Source organism: Ochotona princeps, chromosome 9, assembly GCF_030435755.1.
Source record: "Ochotona princeps isolate mOchPri1 chromosome 9, mOchPri1.hap1, whole genome shotgun sequence".
NCBI lineage: Eukaryota > Metazoa > Chordata > Mammalia > Lagomorpha > Ochotonidae > Ochotona > Ochotona princeps.
The window spans coordinates 42,210,715-42,216,800 of record NC_080840.1 but is presented as its reverse complement, the minus strand read 5'-3'; positions in this window follow the sequence as shown (position 1 = coordinate 42,216,800).

Genomic DNA, 6,086 nt, shown 5'->3' with positions numbered 1-6,086 from the left:
TCACCTTACAAATGCTGGGATTTTATCGTGCTGGACTCGAGTCCCAGCTGCTCCACTTTCTGTCCATCTCCTTGCTTGTGGTGGCCTGGGAAGGCACTGTAGGATGGACCAAAGCCTTGGGACCCTGCCATCCATATGGGAGACCCAGAAGAAGCTCCTGGCTCCTGGCTTCATATCAGCTCAGCTCTGGCTATTTGTGGCCATTTGGGGAGTGAACCAGCAGATGAAAGATTTTTCTGTCTTCTCTCTATAAATCTGATCTGATTTTTTAAAAATTCAGACATAATTCTTCATGATGGTGTGATTGGCTTGAAATAGAAGCATTAAAAAAACAACCTCATTGCTCTTTTTTGTTAATAATTTTAGTTTTAGCGTGCATTTAGTGTTCTTTTTTTCCTTTTAATGTAATGGATTTTAAATTACTGTCATAAACCAGTTATCCAACTTTTCTCCTTGTATTTCATCATTGCCTTCTAACTTTTGCCGACTTGAATCCTTTCTGTTCTGTTAATTGGTCTTTCAGTTCTGCTTTTGAATACTTACAGTGATCAACTTAATGTTTTCAATATTTTATTCTATTTTTACATGATCCTAATGGTAAGAGAATCCTTTACCAAAAACATTGTCTCTAACTTCAATTCTGGAATTGTCTTCCATATCAGCAGCTTACTTTATGTTCCTCATTACATTTGCTCAGGGATTGATCCTCTTACTTTTCATTGACCAAGCTAACAGAGTTGTCTGGTTGTGAGTGTGTAAATAATTAGGAAATTGGCCTATTGTTGCAGCCAGTCTTCCTGGCAGCTGCTTTGCTGTTTTGAAAGGTATACAATGACATATTTCTCTCTTTTCTGTAAGAACAGAGCTGTCACATTTGAGCCAGGATTTGAACTGATGTGCCTGACTCCATGGTCCTTTTTTTTTCACTATATGCATTTTTCAAAATAATCTTTCATAGTTAATTAGGGCACAAAGGGTCAAGGGCTACAGGAAAGCGGGTAAGACCATTATTTCCACATTTTTTTTCTGTATCTGGGGCAAAGGGAGAAGCCCCACCCAGCGTCCCACCCATCCATGGTCCCCTACTGGGGCATGCTCCAAGGGCACTGTTCAAGTGGTTTTGATAGTTCAGCAGTTCTGAATTGCTGCCAATCTTGCCTTTCCAAGCAAGATGAAATCTCTCCAGAATCCACTAACTGATATAGTCCAACTTCTCCATTTGCCCAGATTTTCATTGCCAACATATGGCTGGGGTAGTTGATGAATTTGGTCTGTCCTCTGTTGTGGTGGCAGGTATCCTCTGCAGGTTCTGATAAACTGCCCTATCCTCCATGTGTACCTGGTTATGCTCTCCAGTGCTCCGACTGAGCCTCTGAGGAGGCTCGGCTGTGACACTTGCACTCCATGGCAGACCATGGAACCTGCACTTCTCTTCATGGTTAGGGTTCTGAGTCCAGCAGTTCGATTGGGGAGATCCCCAAAGAAACTGTATGAGGTGATCCCAGACCAGATTCTTGTGTGTACTTGCAAGTACAGGTCCTGGCACAGTCCATCGCCCAGTCAGCTGGTGATTATAATTGCTGGGTCAGTTCTGCTTCCAGCCCTGTCCTTCACAGGAATCCATGGTCATTTTTGCCTTTTGCAGGAGAGGTAATTTAAATGTTTTAAATACAAAATGAATTTTGTAATATAAACCACCTAGAATTTTTGCGTAAAGTTACTAAGCTTCTAATCATAAAACAATCAGCATTGAGAACTAAAAGAAAATTGAAAATTTACATTGTGCACTTAACTTGGAACTCAGATGAATCAGGTAAGTGTAGAAGTAATTTCGCAATTAAAAACCTTTTATGGTTTGTACACATGTATGCTAAAAGATTATGCTGTTGGGCCCGGCGGCGTGGCCTAGCGGCTAAAGTCCTCGCCTTGAAAGCCCCGGGATTCCATATGGGCGCCGGTTCTAATCCCGGCAGCTCCACTTCCCATCCAGCTCCCTGCTTGTGGCCTGGGAAAGCAGTTGAGGACGGCCCAATGCATTGGGACCCTGCACCCGCGTGGGAGACCCGGAGGAGGTTCCAGGTTCCTGGCTTTGGATCGGCGCGCACCGGCCCGTTGCGGCTCACTTGGGGAGTGAATCATCGGACGGAAGATCTTTCTCTCTGTTTCTCCTCCTCTCTGTATATCTGGCTGTAATAAAATGAATAAATCTTTAAAAAAAAAAAATTATGCTGTTGGGGCCAGTGTTGTGATACCACAGGTTAAGCCACCATTTACAACAGTAGCATTTTATGTGAGCACCAGTTGAAGTCCTGGTTGCTCTACTACCAGTCTAGCTCTGTGCTAATGTGCTTGGTAAGGTAGTGGACAATAGCCCAAGTACTTGGGCCTCTGTCACTCGCATGGAAAACCTGCATGGTATTTCAGGCAAAGTGGCTGGCACAGTTACTCAACATGCTAATCCTCTACAAGTCTGGTATCCCAGATGAAAACTAGTTAATGTCCCAGCTGCTGCACTTTCCTTCCAGCTCCCTGCTTGTGGCCTGGAAAAGCAGTGGAGAGTGGACCAAAGCCTTGGCACCCTGCACCCATGTGGGAGACCCAGAAGAAGTTCTTGGCTCCTGGCTTTGGATCAGCTCAGCTCCAATCATTGTGGTTATTTGGGGAGTGAACCAGAGGATGGAAATTTTTCTCTATTTCTTTCTCAGTAAAACCTGCCTTTCCAATAAAAATAAATCTCTAAAAACAAACAAAAAATAATAATAACCAAATCTGGCATTTAACTCCAGGAAGTCAAAAGGAGCTTGTGTTGACATGGCTATTTTGGCTATGGACTGGAGCAAGGATCTTCCCTTGAAAAAAAAAAATTTTTTTAAGATCTATTTTATTTTCATTACGAAGTCAGATGTACACAGAGAGGAGAGACAGAGAGGAAGATCTTTCCTCTGATGATTCACTCCCCAAATGAGCGCAATGGCCAGTGCTGCACCAATCCGAAGCCGGGAACCAGGAACCTCTTCCGGGTCTCCCACAAGGGTGCAGGGTCCCAAGGCTTTGGGCCGTCCTGGACTGCTTTCCCAGGCCACAAGCAGGGAGCTGGATGGGAAGAGGAGCTACCAGGATTAGAACCAGCGCCCAAATGGGATCCCGGCGTTTTCAAGGCGAGGATTCTAGCCGCTAGGCCACGGCGCCAGGCCTGAAAAAAATTTTTTTATCCTTGTTATTCATTAATTGCTTCCAAAATCATGTTTAGGGAAAGTTTACATGCTCCTTTTCCTTTTTTTTTTTTTTTCATTTTTTTTTCCTTTTATTTTTGACAATCTTCAGATGGTTAGGGCACAAAGCATCAAGGGCTACAGGAAAGTGGGTAAGACTATTGTTTCCACATTATTGACCTTTTGTTTTCTATATGTGGGGTAAAGAGGGAGATAAAGGGAATCCCTTGAAATTTTTTTAGTTAAAAGCTTATCGTTTTGCCTTAATTTAAGATGATATGATGTTATGTATAACATGTTATGTTTTGAATGTTATATGTTGTATATAAACTAAATTGAAGTATAGGTGAGGTGATCACAGAAGTTGGCTGGGAACTCGTATTTACTTTCAACATGTTGGTTACTCATTACTATGTCAATTAATTCCATAATGATGTAAATTTTTGCTGATGGTATGATGGAGCTTTCAATTGACTGGGATAATACTCTGCTAGCTCTGTCTTCAGACCAGAGAGGGTATACCTAAGAAGACGTTGAACTTGACTGGACAATAAGATGCTGGACTCTATGTTTGGTGTATGCTTGCAATGGGGGAATCTCAACTGAACTTGAGCTGTGGTTATGCAACAAGGTGGAGGAATCCACCATGGTGGGAGGGTTTGGGCAGGGGTGGGAGAACCCAAGTATCTATGTAACTGTGTCACATAATACAATGTAATTAATGAAGTTAAATAATAATTAAAAAAAAAAAAAAGCTTATCGTTTGCATTTAGAGTTTGTATTTATACTGCTAACATGGTTAGAAACACATTATGAATTAACATCCAAAATCTTACTGGACTGACCACAAAGCACTTGGAAGAGGCAGAGATAAAAACTTTGAGACATCTTCAAAATTTAAAATTTGAAGCTAAAAATATTAAATCCTCTTGGGGCCAGTGTTGTGGCACAGTGACTTATGCTTCCTCCTGTGATGGCACCATCTCCTGTCAACACTGGTTTGAGTCCTGGCTGTTCCACTGGGATCCTGCTCCCTGTTAATGCACCTGCCACACACCTACAAGCTGGAAATGACGTTCCTGGCTTTGTCTGGCCATGTCCTGGCCACTGCCAGTAAAAATCGATGAAAAGACCTCAGAATCCCAATTATGTTACTCCATTTGCTTAGCCTAGATTACCTCAAGGCGAGGTCTCCTTGAGAGATGACTATATAAATGAGGGACTGATAGTTACAACAATTCTGATTGGATGAGACATAGTTAATCAATCATAAGTGTAATTGGTAAGTGTAATTCCTCTGAACTGTGTTAAGACACCTACGATTTTCCACCTCGGGGTTCTCAACCAAGGATGGCTGTGTCAGTAACGGTTGGAAGCCCAAACTTGAGTTTGAATAAACTGCCCTTGTGTGCTTGCATCGAAGTCTACTCCTGCTGGTTCATTTAGGGAAGACCCGAAGCCAAGAGACCAGAGATGCTAGAGCCTGCTGTGGAGCCACCACCAGGCCTGCCGCCAATCTCTGGATAGAGCTGTAGCTCTTTCATGGTGACTGACACTGCCCCCGCAGAATCAGGACGCATAAAAGTCCAGCTACTGCTTCTGCAACAAGCCACCACTGAGCTGTAAACACAGAGGCAGCGCGGTTGCAGCAGGCAACCCTGAGCTGCTTTGAAGGCCAGCAGTGGGCGGTGGCTGCTGCTCCCTGCCTTGGCAGGTCAGGGCAAGACACGGCCATTTGGGGAGGGAAGCACTGAATGGAAGATCTCTTTGTCTCTCTGTATTTGAATAGATACAGCTTAGTGAAGATGTTAATTCCCACATTGATGTACAAATGTAATGTATCTATTAAAATTCAGAGAAGACTTGTAGCTACAAGATGATTCTAAAGTTTACATGGAAAGGCAAAAGAATGCAGAATAAGTAATGTTAAAAAGAAAATGGGAGATGTCTTTCTCCCACACCTCAACACTAATTCGTATTAGAAATAAAAATTGTGTGAAATTAGCAGAGATACACATTGTTGAACAAAATACTGAGGAACTAACCACAGAGGCATAGCGACTTGACATTTAAGTGAGGTTTAAAGACAATTCAACAGAAAAACAATAGTAGCCAAATAGTAATAGCAATGGATATCCATTGGCACCTTCCCCAAAAAAGGTACTATCCATCTTACATAAAAATTAAAATAGATTGCAGATGTAAATATCAAATGTAAAACTTTCAACCTTAGATGAGAAGACAAATCTTTCAAGACCTAGGGCTTAAAGTATTCCTAACTACAACAATGAAAGCAAACTCCCTAAAAGAAAAAAAGTTTTTTGAAATAATTAAAAACAAAACTTTGGGGCCTGGCTTGGTGGCCTAGCAGCTGAAGTCCTTGCCTTGAAAGCACCAGGATCCTATATGGGCGCCGGTTCTGATCCTGGCCGCCCCACTTCCCATTCAGCTCTCTGCATGTGGCCTGGGAAAGCAGTCGAGGACAGTCCAAAGCCTTGGGACCCTGCATGGGAGACCCGGAAGAAGCTCCTGGCTTCAGATTGGCTCAGCTCCAGCCATTGCGGCTGCTTGGGGAATGAACCATTGGATGGAAGATCTTCCTCTCTGTCTCTCCTGTCTTTCCAATAAAAGTAAAATAAATCTTTTTTAAAATGTGCTTGATATACTAAACAACAAAATAAAGTAGATGGAATTATAAACATTTAAAAATTATAATTTTTCTTAAGTGCTAAAGTGAATTCTTCAGACTAAAAAGATCTCAAACAATATCAAGTGCTACTAATAAAGGTAAACATAGAAAGTTAATGTTATTGTATGACTTTTTTCCCTGCATGAGTTAATTATAAATCTACATTAATGGGTGCACATTTGTAT